At 33.9% G+C, this 16429-nt stretch overlaps 1 protein-coding gene across 1 annotated transcript in view; it reads left to right on the top strand.

Annotated features, from left to right (window-relative positions):
- LOC119675360 (voltage-dependent calcium channel type D subunit alpha-1-like) overlaps nucleotides 1–16429 on the top strand; it is a gene marked incomplete at its 5' end in the record, with an annotated part of 236679 nt that overhangs the window by 21723 nt on the left and 198527 nt on the right.

The raw sequence follows: 16429 nt of genomic DNA, 5'->3' as shown, positions 1-16429 counted from the left end.
GCCTTTATTTATATAACTGCCAAGATTTGGCATCTAGTATATATTCTTACATAGTGGAAATTAAAATAAAAATTTAAATCAATATTAAGAATTACATGTATGAACAAATGAACAATTAAAAATAAATAGTAAAAACTTCTTTTAATTAAATAATATAAGATAATTAAATTTCGGTAGAAATAGATGAGTCAATTAATAAACTAGGATTGTGCTGTGAACATATTAGTTAGCTATAGATTATTATATCGATAATTCAATCGTTTCAATCGTCTATTATATGTAGCTTCGTCATTTGGCAGCTATCTGATTGCTGGTTTAGAATGGGAAAGTAATCTATCTGTGTGGTTTTTACTATTTTTTCGGAAAACGTCACGATGAATGTCATAGTTTGAGATGTACCAGTCGCCGTTGATGATAGTCTTAAGTATTTTTTGTTGTAGTCTTTTCAGTATTTGTGTGTTGGATTTGCATGCTATGCCCATATTTCGGCTCTATATTTCCAAATTGGAGCTATTACCGTTTTATATACTAGATGTTTGTTTTCCACTGTTAGCCTTGATTTTGAGCAGAGTAGGCAGTACAATTGTCCAAAGCGACGTTTAATTGAATTACTTTTAGCTTTGATATGATCTTTTCATGTTAATCTGCTATCTATAGTGATAGTGACCAAGGTAATTTACTTTTCTGTGTATGAAGATTTCGTCATTGTTAATTTTTATACGTTAGAGATCATATTTTTTATTTGTGTAGATGACATATACTGTTTTGCTTGTGTTTATTTGAAGTCTCCATTTGTCTAACCATTCCAGAGTTGGGTTTAAGTTGTCTGTGGATTTGTTAAAATTTTTAATAGCTGCAATTAGTGCTGTATCGTCTGCGAAAGTTTCTATCAAACTTTGAGAATCAGAAGGTTCCGGGATATCAGCCTCTAACGACACGGAGTCGTCGTTTTAATTTTGCTGAGGTATCACTCAGTCGCAGTCCGGGTCGTTGCAATAACTTTGCAAAGACGCTGTTTGTGGTGTTAAAATGACTGTTTTTATTATAAAATTTTATTGACTCAAGAGAGCTTCCAAATAACTTATGCTAATTATTATGCTACAGAAGTTATACAAATTTCCACTAAATAGCTTCTAGCCAACGATGTCAGAACATCAGGGGCGTTACATAACATTACTCTATTCACTGGACTCTAGCCAATGATGTCAGAACATCAGAGGCGTTATAAAATTACTCTACTGTACAAGCTCTAGCCAACGATGTCAGAACATCAGAGGCGTTATATAAAATTTCTCTACTGAACAAACTCTAGCCAATGATGTCAGAACATTAGAGGCGTTATCTACGATCTTAGTGTGAGATAAAAGTTTGTTGGGTGTAACTGGTATAATTTGGTTAGGAGACACCCATGCCAAACGCTGTCAAAAGCCTTTGCGATGTTTAGATATACCGCCGAGGAAAATTGTTTTTTGGTAAAAGCACCAAATATAAAGTACAATTTTTCATGTTCCACCTCTGAAAAGCTTGCTATTTCTACTGACAATCTAAATTCCCAACGTTGCTGGAACAAAACAAAAACAACTATTAATGAAACCTGCATGAAAACCATAGCTGGAGCATCAAATAATACCAAAGACGACTTTATCTCAGCACAAGCCTAGATAATGGTAGAACAGAATTCCTTAGTGACTGTAATAATTGGCGCGGCATTACGGTTTTAAATGCTGTTATGAAAATATTTATGAAAGTTATACTGGAAAGAGTGATAAAAGTTGTTGTACTACTACAACCAAAGCAAGCGGATTTTCGAAGTGAAAGATCCTGTGTTGACCATATCACCGCTTTATCCGCTTTTTATCGATTTTGAAAAGATGTTTCACTCATTAAATGAAATTGAATATGGCAAGAGCTGAAAAATATTGGTGTCCTGGCTAAAATAGTCTCCGTAATTGCAAAAAGCTACGATCCATTTAAGTACTCAGTTTTACATGACAATAAACTGTCTTAGCTCTTCCACAATGCTGTGTGCTTGACGCAGTTACCAAGACAGCAAATAAAGAAAAAGTGCCAGGTATTGTATGAAATCCACTGTTACCGAATACAAGGCTAGAGTGTTTGGACTATGCTCACATACAGACTAAAAATCAATGTACAGAAATCAAAAGAAGTCAGAATAAACACTCGAATTGGTAAACCTTTGTGATAAGAAACGGAGACCATTGAACGTATATGAATTTCAGTATCTGGAGATGATTTTGTCTAAAAATGGAGGTACGGCACAAGATGTAATAAGTAGAATAAAGAAAGCCCTTGGGGATTTTACAAGGCTTCGTAAAGTATGGCATAAACACAGCACAATTGAGCAAGTTTACCAATTGTAAAACGAAATTAGAAAGGCCTTTGAAGAAGGAAAATACTGCTCAGCCTAATTTCTCGACATTGCACAGGCCTTTGACAAAGTATGACACGATGGTATAACCTTTAAGATTAGGCAAATTTTACCAACTCCTTTTTATAAACTATTAATTTCATAATTAACTATAACTAAATACAAGGTAAAATTCAAGGATACAAACAAAGATGAGTTTAATGTGAATTATGAAATCTCGCAGGGCAGCGTTCTTGGACCGACTTATACATTATATTTACTTCGGATTTGTCGTCTACTCAAAAAATTACAACATCTACGTTTGCAGATGATACTGCACTTCTCAGCGTTCATAAAAATTTTTCCACCGCTTCCCAGGAACTACAGGCTCATCTCAAGGACGTCCAAAACTGGCTAACCAACTGGTGTACTCGCGTAAATGAGCAGAAAAATACACATATAACCTTTACACTTAGAAAAGATACTTGTCCACCCTTAACTCTTTATATCGTCATTATACCAGCATCCCAAAGCGTTACATATCTTGGTATTAATTTCGACCGAAGATTGACATGGAGACAACATATAGCCGCAACAAAAATACAAATCAAACTCCTTAAGTTGTGTTGGTTACTCAATAAAAGTTCAAGATTACAGCTTGCTCATAAAGTACTGTTATATAAAACTATGATTAAGCCCATATGGACTTACTGGGCTCAACTCTGACGTAAAGCCAGCGAGCCAGAAATCATACATATGGACTTTCAAATGTCTCCAGTTAAAGAAGAAGTAGCCCTCTTACGGCAAAAATATGACACTAAAATAATAGTACATCCAAATTCACTCTCTCAATATCTTAACAGAACAAGAAATATATCTCGTCTCAAAAGATCAGATTTACCGGCTTACCTTTAATGCATCGTAAATGTATTACTACATTAAGGTAGGTTAGGTTACTGGGGCCGTTCGAAGATTCACTTAGACCATGAGGTCCATTGTGATACCCTAAAGAATTTGACACCTGTCCCTATAACCACTTGATATTGGCTACAAAGCCATTAACACGAGCTATGGAAATAGAATCTAGCTCTCTTAGTGAATAGAAAAAGTGCGACCCTAAGTAGGATAGTCTATGTATTGCGAAGGCAGGACACTGTAGCAGAAGGTGTGTTGGTGATTCCTCTTCATCATCCTCCATGCAATGCCTGCAATGTAAGGAGGTCCTGATGTTGAGCCTCACGGCATGTCCTCCCAACGGGCAGTGTCCCGTAATAATTCCCACTATCCTGGATAAATTTGTTCGGGATAGGTTGATTTATTCCCCCGATCTTTTCTTACTTATTTTTGGACAAAATTCTTTGGTTTTTATGCAGTTGGTTACTGTTGACCATCTTCTTTCAAACATTTGGTATGTCCATAATTTTATTCGGTGCCGACAAGAAGCAACTGGTATACCCACACTTTCTTTTCCCAGAAGAATTTGTGCTGTCGTACCATGTCTTGCTAATTCATCTGTTATACAGTTACCTTGGATGTCCCTATGTCCAGAGACCCAAATAATTTGTATCCGAAAATATTCAGCCATCACCATAAGTGATGTAAGACAATTCAGTACTAACCTCGAGTTGAAGGTCGACGAGTTTAAGGATTTTATAGCTGCCTGGCTGTCAGTAAAAATGTTTATAAATTTAACGGATGTTTAATTAATATGTTTATAATTTAACATTGTGATCCAGCCAATCTAAAACTTCCAATATAGCAGATACTTCAGCTTGAAAAACGCTGCAGTGATCCGATAGCCTGAAACTTGTACTGAGATCTAGTTCAGGGCAGTATACTTATCCTCCTATTTGTCCATCTAACTTTGAGCTGTCTGTAAAGAAGTTCAGGCGATTATCACTCTTTACAGAGTAGTTTTTCCATGTCTCCCTAGAAGAAATTAATAATTCAAGATTTCTGTCCACAATTGTAATTGTAGTACAGTAGTCTGTTATACCCGGAATGAAATCAATTTCTCTGAGGATGGAATCTTGCATCCAATTCCTAGTATTCTTATCCGTAAAGCTGCCCCAGCTACTTCGCCTTTCGCCACGATGTCGATAGGTAAGATATTGAAGATAACATTCAGGGCAAGTGACGGCGTTGATTTTAACGCTCCGCTTAATGTCATCAGTGCAGTCCTTTGAACTTTTTCCAATTTCTTGCATAGTGTTAACCTATTCAGAGTATTCCTCCAAAATAACACTCCATACAAGAGAATTGGTTTTACCACCACATTATATATCCATAAAATGGACTTCGGTGAGAGTCCACATCTTTTGCCTATAGCGCCTCTACAACAGTAAAAGGCAACCATAGCTTTTTGGGTACGTGCAACAACATTTGGTCCCCAATTCAGTTTTCTATCAATTATACGACCTAAATATTTGGCTTTATTATTCCGAGTCAGAGTTTGACCTTCAAGGATAGGTAGTGTAAATTCCGGAATTTTATATTTCCTAGAAAAAAGCACTAATTCTGTTTTGGTTGGATTTATTGACAATCCGCTACAATGGGCCCATTTGGATACTTTATTAAGATTACCCTGCATTACCTCACTTATTGCATATATACCACCTGACAACCTGGGCTATCTAGATCAACAAAAAGATCATTAACTGCAGTTAGCCATAAGAGGGGGGAAAGTACTCCTCCTTGTGGAGTCCTCCTATTAACCTTCTTAGTTACTAGTGTTCGCCCCAATTGCGCTACGATTGTCCTATTAACCAGCAGTTGGGTAATGACTTCGATTACTCTATTGTCAATTCCTAGTTTTCTTAGTGAGTTGACGATTACTTGAGGAAGGATGTTGTTGAAAGCCCCTTCCACATCTAGAAAAGCTCAAAGAGCGTATTTGGCTCTTTTTATTTCATTTTTATGTATTTTAAGACTGACTTTGTAGATGTCCCAGTCAGTGTTAAGATTACTTCTCTTGGCCTTGTTAAACAAGTTTCTGTTTGATTTCCTAAGATCTCTTATTTCTTCGGATTACCAAAATGGCTTTTTCTTTCCCCTCTGTGATTTCAGCGGGCAAGAACGGTCCAAGGATATGTTGCAAGCTTTTGTGAAGGTTTCCACAACGATATCTAGCGATTGAGGAGTCTCCACTTCTTTAATAGGATATAGACAAAGTAGATTTAATTAATTGGTTCGATATCTACTCCAGTTGGTATTACGGTAATTCCGGTAAGGTTTCTCGACTGGACAATGTAGATTTATATAGAATTGAATATAACGATGGTCAGAGAATGAGTGTTCGTCGAGAACTCTCCAATCCTTAATCTCAAGATCTGTGTTTTCAATAGTTAACGTAATATCTAAAACTTCTTTTCTGCCTGCAATAATAAAAGTAGGTTCTACTCCTGTACTGCATATATAAAGATTATAATCTAGAATAAAATCGAATAACGACTCACCTCTTTCATTTATGTCCGAGCTTCCCCAGATTTTGTGATGAGTATTTGCATCGGCTCCAATCACAACACCAGTCATTCTTTCCGCTGCTGTTATCACGAGCTGCTTAAGTTATTCTGGTGGTGGATTTCCTATATGGTCGTGGGCCATATATGATGACACCACCCATACTGTTTTGCCATCGATTTCCAAACTCACTGCAGTCTGGTCGTCATCACTAAAATTATTCAAAAGGAAACAATTAATGTACTTTTTAACTAACACACATGATCTAGGTCTACCTGAGTCTGTGTTGCTGATAAGTTTATAGTCATTTGTTCCGATTCCACAGATCCGGTTTTCCAGTATCCATGGTTCTTGAATCAGAACAACATCGGCTCCACCCTGTGCAAGGTGGATTAGAAGGTTTGCTGAAGCAGCTTTAGAGTGGTAGAGACTAATTTGAAGCACCTTCATCAGGTACTTGAACCTCTACCACCGTTTTGTCGGCTTCGTCATCCGAGTCCAGGAGCCCACTCTCATCGAATAGGTTGCCTAGACTGGTCACCGATCCCGCATCCGATTTGTCTTCAGACATCAGAAAGAGCGAGTCCACCTCCATTTGATCTGGCAGGTCTTCACTCTGTGTTTCCTCACAAGTCTGCTGTCTTAACATTGGTCCTTTAGCTGGTTCATCCAGAAAGGGCTGATCAGACGTAATCTTCTCCGGTTCTTCCGTGGCATCGGTACGATACACCTTGAGATTTAGTTTCTCGAAGCCATATGAGATTACATATTTGACTTCGGAGAGCGGTTTCAATGACTCCGCATTTAATACAAGGACAGCTTGTCTGGTCGGTCCAACAGGCTCCTCTAATATAACCACCCTCCAATTTCCAGTTGGAAGGTTGGGGTTGCAGATCCTGATGATTTTCAGAAGGTAAACATTTTAAAAAATTAAAAATTAAGAATCTTTACGTTATAAATAAGGATAGTTTAGATTGTGACATAAACTTTGAAAGTATTTTTTTAGTTAATAAGATTTAAATAATCATTGCTAGTTTTTTTTAACTGATTCAATCATGCCTCTACAAACAGAATAGTATTTAAATTTAACAATTCAAAAAAAATAAAAATATAATTAATTAGTTCACTAATTCTACAGCTGGTTTATGATTTCGTTCTAATATAAACACAGCAAGTAAATTTGTCAATAAAACTTTCATAGCAAAATAACAAAACTCCAGAAAAATTACAAACACAAAAAGTCAAGTACGGCTTTGGGTTAGTTAGTTAAGGTGCGCTGATTCTGAGCTTCACATTTGGCAGGACCCGAGTTCGGTTTCTGGTACTTGCAGTCTCACAATATTATTTATAATTAAAAATAAGATTATTTTCAAGCCCACTGATGATGGGTATTTGACAATACTCGAAACAGCTGTATGGTCAGCCAGAAATTCAATTTATTATAATAATAAAAATGAATTTTTGTTGTTGTAGTTCACTACTTGTGGAAAAAAACCTTTTTGTGATTCAATAATAAAAAATAAGAAGAAAAAAAATCTGAACCAGTAAAGATATCCTACTGAATATCTTTAAAAATAAAATAGATAAATAATGTAGCTAATGAAGTTTTGTATAGAAAATACTAGTATTATATGACTAAGATAAAGAAAGTTTCATCACATGTGGCGTGCAAAAATTTAGGGTTCATTTTAGATACGCCTGAAAATAGATACGACAGGAACTTCGATGACTTCTCCCTGACTGCGAAAAGACATATACTAGAGAGTATTAAACAGTATGGCTCCATGCTGTCATATAGCCCAAATTCAAATTACTTCCATGGGCTAAAAGTCTCCACATTTGGAGTATAAAGGCAATGATCTGCCTGCAAAGATAATATACGTATTAACCTAAAAGTAATCGTATACCTACTTTGGTTTAACGGAAACTGATATTCAAATGGAAGGATTCATAGAAGAGATACCAAGACTCGCTAGCACATCCGTCCATTCCTTGCTATATTAGTATGTTTAGTAAGGGAACCTAAAGTTATCTTAGAATTATGTTGGAAGAGATGCAGGTTGCTGAAATCGCTTTTATACCTGTCTGAGCATCAGTAAGATATGTATTTCCCTTTCATGAAAGCTTATGTTCACAACTTTCGTAGAGTTGCAAAAATAATAAGATTTTTAAGTTCCTAGATTCGCGGAATTGATTCCGAATCCTGTGCCTTTATCCAGTTTTCACCTGTCAGTATAAGTTGTTATCTTTTCTTTCATTGTAATCAACCTTGCTTCTTATTTTGTGGTACTACTGGTGACAAAGCTGTTATCATAATATAAGCATGGACATAAGTAATCCAGTTTATTCGAATAGATCAATAGAATGTAACAACGTCCTAGCGTTATCGAGTGCCAACAGTTTAGATCTTTAATCCTTTGTGCACTATGTGTTTGTTAAATGTGAATATCAGTGGGTAAAAAATGAAGTGTAACATTAAGCGCACTAGTAAGGCATGATCTTAGTTTCATTGATTTTAGATCTAGTTTTTAAACCTTTTATGAATGAGTGATTTTGCTTTCTGTACACAATTGTTTTGCCATCGCATCCGAACAAGTTGAATTTGTCTCATCAACATAAAATAAATTAGACCAAAACGATCCTGCCTCTTTTACATAAGCTTCTGCAAATTGTAGTCTTTTAATTCTATTGAGTTTGTTTATAAATGATTTCTTTCGTGCAGTTCTACCTCTATAACCACAAGGTTTATCTAAAGTTCGAATATTTCGTGGTATAACGTCCTTTCCCAAATATGTTTGGAATTTTAGAATTTTGTGAACTTAGTGTACTAATTACCACTTATCCGTTTTAAAAAGTGCTTTAAGCCGACCGGATCTCTGTTTGTTTTCGACTGATTTTGCTTTTTTTCAACTTTTTAACTTTTTTTTCAACTTTATCTACGATTCAATGTCAATAAAAGAAATCATACACAAAAATTTTGTGTTTTGTATTAATGTATAACATATAATTGTACTAAAATTATACAAATACTACAAAATGTAATAATAAAATTTATTAAATCAAAATATTATTTTAAAAACTTTTATTTTAAACAAAAATTACACTCATAAGTAGGTACATACTACGCATAAATCATGTACTCTTAGCATCAAAATATCAAACAAACAAAAAAAAAATATACAAACAGAAACGAAATGCTTTCAAAAACCAATACAAAATGAAAGTGATCTAATTTTTTGGTGCAACGCTTTGCTTTGCATTTTATGCAAAGACTCTGAAATGAAATTTTTATTTGCAAAGTGCAAAGTAAATCATCTTAAGTCTTTGGTGCAACGCTTTTCACTTTTACTTTGCAAAAAAAAGTCACTCATAAGTTTTGCAAAGTGCAAAGTGAAAAGTGTTGGTGCAACAGGGCCCAGGTATGACTTAATCGTGAAGTTAGGTGGATTTATTATAAGTGCACAAGCAATATAAAATGGATATTTCATTTGTATAAGCATGGTACGGTAGTAGTGGCTTCGGGAGAACGTCAGAAAAACAGTGAAAAAGTCTGTCTACCATCTCTGAGAAGGTCTCAGCTAACATCGTAACTGGTATTTCATCTGCTTTATTAATGAGAGAGGTGCAAGAATGACCTTTTGCTAAAAATGTAACTAATTTGGCCGATTTCTTAATATTACTAATAAATTTTAATTAATTAAGGAGAATTTCAAGATTAGGTATATCGCTGTTTTGTCCCTTATATTTTGCCCTTATATATTTGCAAAAAGTAGAAGTGTTGCTATTAATTCGATTCTCTAGGTAACATCTTAAGATAACATCAAAAAGGAACATGTATACAACACAAAATTAATCATATTAGATACTACTATTGTTATTAATTTATGATTTGTTTTTTCGAGTAGCTTGCTTGATGGACTTTTGTTTGATGATAAAGACTGAACAAATCCTTTAATATTTTGGTTACAAGCAACAAATTAATCGTGACGACTCTTGCGAGGATGCAAACAAAAAAAAACAAAACAAAGAGATTACCTGCGTTGCCTATGTGCGTGGAGTGATAAAAAAGAAAACATGGGACGAAAATGTATTTTTTAGTCAATGCGTAAATGAAAAAAAGGAGAAAAATTAACATCTTCGTGACTGTTTATTAATTTCTTCGTGTTTAATTTTTTTGAAAAATATCAAAATGGATGTAAATCAGTTACGTCAATAACTGCGAGAACTCGTTCTATAGACGGAAATTAGAAAAGTTGCCCTTTTGAAACTGAGTGAAGATTATGAACAAAAGCTCATATATAATACAGCGCAAAGTGAAATATACAAAACTACGATAGTGAAATTATTAACAAACCAGTCATCGCCGATTCCGAATATAACGCAAGTACCAGTTAGGCCGATAACAACAACAATTGAAGCACAAACGTGGTTTAATTAAGAGCAGTGTGATAATCTGTCACCAATATACGTAACAGCAACACCAAAACTATCAAACAACGTATGCTCAACGGATGTCGCACAGCAATAGCAGTCATTATATAACATAAATAATGTGACATCTACAGCGTCGTTTAATAATGTTCGAGGTATTGTGGAATTATTCGCTTGATCCTGAAATCAAAACATTAACTTCGTTTCGGCTTCTTTTATATGTCCAAAAATATAGTTTCAAATGTTATAACGTTACTATAGAAAATTTTTCTCGGGTTTCGAATTTCATTTTAAAAAAGTTACTAGAGAGTGGGGAAATGTACGAAATAAAAAAAGATCTAAGGAATGCTGGCTTTATGTATTGCTTTGAAAATATACATAATATTAACATTATCAACTTTAAAACTAAATACATAAATTTCAAAATTGTTCCGTCTAAACTGCAGAGATTGGGAAAATAATTTCCAACAACTGGCTAATCATTTGGTGAAGAAAAACGTTGAAAATACAATTTTAATTTAACGAATTTAAATCAGGCGTTTAGCGTAGACAATTAAAAGACGTAGTCGTTAACAGCAGAGGAAAAAAGTTCATTAAGCTGTGCTGTGATTATGGCCAAATAGTGCTCAATGGGAGACCGGCTTGAGATATAGAAGGCAACGTCTCATATATAAGTAGTAACGGTTTTGCGGTAAATGACTTATGCACAGTCTCCCCAGAAATGTTAACATACCTATACAGAAACTTTCACGGTAGAAGAAAAAGGATGGTCCGATCATATGCCTTTGGTGGAAGAGTTAAAAGTCCAATGTCAAACATAACAAAACACAAAACAAAAACTGCTTGCGACCCTCAAATGAAAAAATGCAAATAGGGTTCAATAAAGCAAAAAACTTAAGGAAAATATAAGGACGATAAAAATATAAGATTTTTATAAATATAAGGATTCAAAATGGTATCAAAATGATATAAATTCTGATGCTTTGTCGCGAAGTGGAAAGCTAAACACCTGCTGAGAAAATATAGAAGAGCAGAGAGCACCACTACTAGAGTAAAATACATAGAAGCGAGTAAAAAATATAAAGATGTATATGGGAAAAGTAAAGCTGAATACTATAAAAATCTAGAAACACGCATAAACACGACTAAAAATGGCAAAGAATAGTGGACGCTGGTTAAAGAGCTAAGAAATAGGCTTTTAGTAAATGAGCTATGAATTGCACCAAACGAATTTAAGACACACCTTGAAAATCTTCTTGATCACTTGCAAGCGGTGAAATAAGTGCATTATTCTCGAAACTTTATAGAAATCGACGAGCTTGACAAACCTGTAATGGTGGGTGAGATGTTGCAGTTCTTGAAAAAACCGCAAGATGGAAAAGCGCTAGGATTAAATAGTATCCCATACAAATTTTACAAAAATGCAAACACAGAATTTTGAGAGCTACTCGCAAAAGTATACAACCAGATGTACGACTCAGGAAGGGCAGACTTATGCTTCGAAACGAGTATAATATTTCCAATACGCAAAAAAGAGATAGCTCGGTTGTAGCTAATTATAGGGGTGTGGCGTTTATGAACACAAAAGTTGGGTCGAAAACAATAATATCTTGTCGAAAACTATTCCACGGTCGACAACCTATACAATGTACCATTCATTGTAAATTTGAAATTAAATAAATCAAAGAAGTATACGCTGTGTTTATAAATCTAAAGGCGGCATTTGATAAAATCGCTCGAAAATTACTTATGTACAAACTGAGGAGCGCATAGCCGTTTCAAACAAATTTGTAGATTTTATTGAGCAGGTTTATGCGACTACATATTCGGTAATCTGGAATGGAATCAAAGTATCCCACAGTTTTAATATAATTTGTGGTATCAAACAAGGTTGTTTGCTTTTTTGTACCTAAACGATTAAGACGATTATTTACAGGATGGTATGCAGATGGGAGAACTGAATGTAAGGTTGCTGCTATATGCAAATGATATAGTTACTTTTTCCAATGATGCAGAAACACTACAGAAAATGATACGAAATCTTGAAACATACTGTGACAGTTGGAATTTAGAGGTAAATATAGTCAAATCATGGTATTTAGGAAAGTCGGTACGCTGTCTAACAGAGAAAGGTGGACGTACAAGGGGGAAGTGCTTGAAATAGTCTCTGAATATACATATTTAGGGATAATGCTCACGCCAAAAATTATATTTAAAAGCACCAATAGAAACAAAAGAAACTGTACACTGTGCAATCTCAATGAAATGGAAAGCATAAAGCACTTCTGTCCTGTATTAAGGCCTTTTAGACAAATTTGTTTTGAGAGAGAACCTTTAGTGGAAGAGGAAAAAGAAATCAGTGTGCTTAATAGGGAAAATGACCTTAACTAGAAAAAATTTTTTGACTATATTACTAGTGCTACGAATTACAAAAAAGTGATTATAAATGAATTAAATACTTTTTAATTAATATTTAAAACATTAGCAATTAATTTGAATTCCGCCTAATTTCATTTTTGAATTGTAGTTTTAAGCAAAAAGGTAAATTTATATTTCTATTTTTCAATATATTCTTAAGTAACTCTAATCAATGTTTTTAGACTTAAGGCATAATACTTATTTATGTTAATAATTTTTTGAAATTAGACTTAAGGCATAATACTTATTTATGTAAATAATTTTTTGAAATTGAATAATAAAGAAGTAAAATCTAAAAAAATCTAAAAATCTATAACGTTATGTTTCTAAAAATATAATGGTCATGGTGGTGTTTTCAGAATATCAAGAAAAATCCTACGTTCAAAATCCTAAATCCTACGTTTCCATTATGAGATCTTATTTAAATAGGAACTTTTAGTTCATGTATCACTTTAACATTGATTCCAGTTTTAATTTAGATTTCTTATTTTAACTGAACCTTTTAGTTCAATTTATCATTTTTTAACATTTATTTTCGTTTTATTTATATATATCTTATTTTATAGTTTAAACTGAAACTTTAGTTCTACTTATCCTTTTATCGGCTATTTCTAAACCATATGGTAATGCAAATTAAGACGTTGCATAAACATGCATAACGTATATATTATAATACCTACAGACATGGTTAATACGTTATCACGCGACTACCATTTACATCGAGCACCATATAGATGGAAATATTTCTGGTGAAGATAATGTTAAAAGGTGTATGATGACATCTCAGACAATGTTTGCCCAGCGTAACTAAAATCTGGATGTGAAATTGTATTGGTTAACGGCCGACATATGAAAAATTTCGATAGAGAAGAAGATGAACATACAAAAGCAATGGCGCACTGTTATTCGAAACAGCACAGAGGCAAAACAAATGTACCGCACCTTTGTGCTATTACAGAATATAACAAATATATGTGTGGTGTGGACAGGTTTGACCAAAATTTGGCATAATACCGCATTGCTTACAGAGGAAAGAACTGGTGGTTCAGTATTTTTACCTAGTTGATAGATGCTTCCATTCAAAATGCTTGGTAGGTTCATCAAAAAGTGGGAACGAATACGTTACGATCAGATAAGACACTTTGTCGTACCATGCAATCTTAGACATCGTGCTGGTGATTAACGCACGAACAGCAACTGCAGAAAATGCAACTGCAACAATGCAAAAAAACACTGTATAAGCTAATAATTGGCTTTAAAAGTGTTATTCGGATTCTGCTCCATCGAAAAAATCCATTTGTTATTGGTTTGCTGAATTTAAACGTGGTCGTACAGACACCGATGATGGTGAACGTTCTGGTCGTTCATTTGAGGTGGTTCCTCCAGAAAACATCAAAACAGTCTAGAAATTGGTTATATCTGATCGTAAATTGAAACTGCGTGAGATAAAGATATCAAAAGGCAGTGTGTTTACAATTATACATGAACATTTGACCATAAGAAAGCTCTTTTCAAAGGGGGTTGCCGCGTTTACTCACAGTCGATCAAAAACAACAACGTGTTGATAATTCAAAGCAGTGTTGGAGCATGTTTACACGTAATAAATCAGATTTCTTGCGTCGATATGTGACAATGGATGAACCATTGATCCATCACTTTACTCCGGAATCAAAACGATCATCATCTGAGTGGACTGCAGCCGGTGAACCACGTCCGAAGCGTCCAAATGCACAACAGTCAGCTGGAAAGATTATGGCTTCAGTATTTTGGGATGCGCGTAGTATAGTCTTCATTAACTATCTCGAAAAGGGAAAAACCATCAATAGTAACTACTACACGGCATTACTGGATCGTATGAAAGCAGAAATTGTGAACAAACGACTGTATATGGCGAAGAAAAAAATTTTGTTTCACCAAGACAATGCATCATAAAAACGATGGTGTAATAAAAACGATGCCAAAATTGCACGAATTGATTTCTCATGCACCGTATAGTCCAGATCTGGGCCAGGGAATACTGGCTATTCGCTGATCTCAAAAAAATGCTCGCCGGTATGAAATTGATCTCAAATGAAGTAGAAATTGCTGCAACTGAAGCCTATTTTGAGGTAAAAGACAAATCCTTCTACAAGCACGGCATCGAGAAGTAAGAGAAGCGTGGGAATGTATCTATTGTACCTATTGTCCTTGAAGGAGATTATATGGACGAGTGAAATCGATTTTTGATAGAAAAAAATTGTTTTCTTAGTCGCACGACTTATTGAATGATGTGTTAATCAGTGAACGAAAACAAACAATAAAGTACAAAACATAGTGTACTGTTTGTCATCTTTGTTAAAAAACACTAAACGAACAGTACATTAAAAAAGTTCAAAACAATTCAACAATTTTTAGAGTTTGTGTACTTTTCACGAAGGTAGTGCTCATTATAACGATATTTTCACGAAGGTGGTGCTCATTTTAGTTATCTTTTGCCGAAGGTAGTGGTCTTTTTAGTGATCATTTTCCTAAGGTAGTGGTTTTTTTAGCGTTTGTCGAACAAAACGATTTGGAAACGATTGTAATGTGCATTGTTGTTGGTTCGTTTGCATACGAAGAGGAAAAAATTTTGTTTGCATTTGTATTGCATGTATTTTGTTTGTGTATTATTGATAAAGATATTGCGTATGCATTTATTGATGCAAATTTAATATTAGGGGATGAATTACATATATTTAATATTTTATTGCGGTTGAATGACTCGTATTATATTAAAAAAACGTATATTAAAAAAACAAAATTTTAAAATTGTTTATATAATGCAGTAAAAAATTAAAAAAATATTTCAAGAATTTCTGAATATCATATATAATATTTAAATTATTGCATAGAAATATAAAGATTTTATTGTAACAATACGTTTATTGTAATATACATATATTTACTTATTTAACAACTTAACAATTTTAAAATTTTGTTTTTTTGCCTTTTATTGGCATTATAAATATAATACGAATCATTCAACCACAATAAAATATTAAATATATGTAATTTATCCCCTAATATTAAATTTGCATCAATAAATGCATACGCAATATCTTTATTTAAAAACACAAACAAAATACATGCAATACAAATGCAAACAAAATTTTTTCTTCTTCTTATGCAAACGAAGCAACAACAATGCACATTAAAAACGTTTCCAAATCGTTTTGTTCGACAAACGCTAAAAAACCACTACCTTAAAGGGCCCATTAGACATCAACGCTCGTTGTCAACGCGCGCTTGCCATTACACAAACAATTTTTTAAAAATTTTTTAAACACGCCTCAGATAAAACAACAAATATACTAAAAAATCGCTCTCACATGAGAATTTTTTCTCCTACTTTTCTCCTACTTTGTGAAATGCGAAATTTGTTTGTGTAATAGTAACATTTGAAATTTTAAGAAATGTGTTGACGAAAATCAAAAAATTTTGATATTTCTTCAACCACGCTCGTGTTTTTGCATGTACAGTCGGATTTGGTCGGCATGCAAAATTTAATTTATTTTGAGGAGTAGAAGCGTAAACATCGTTTAAATGCACGCATGATTCGTCGTTAGCAAGCGATCCTTTGCAAATATGAATGAATTGTATCTTTTATTTTAAATATTTGTATTTTCTAAATAGGTAAAATTTTTTAATTTCCAAAACATGTTATTAAGAAGATTAAAATATTAATAACCTTGGGCTAAAAAAAAATAACTAAACATTAAGTTACAATGAAAATTT

The sequence above is a fragment of the Teleopsis dalmanni genome, chromosome 2 (assembly GCF_002237135.1).
Source record: "Teleopsis dalmanni isolate 2A chromosome 2, ASM223713v2, whole genome shotgun sequence".
NCBI lineage: Eukaryota > Metazoa > Arthropoda > Insecta > Diptera > Diopsidae > Teleopsis > Teleopsis dalmanni.
Note: the sequence above shows the minus strand (reverse complement) of the source record. Positions and strands in the feature narration are given on the sequence as shown.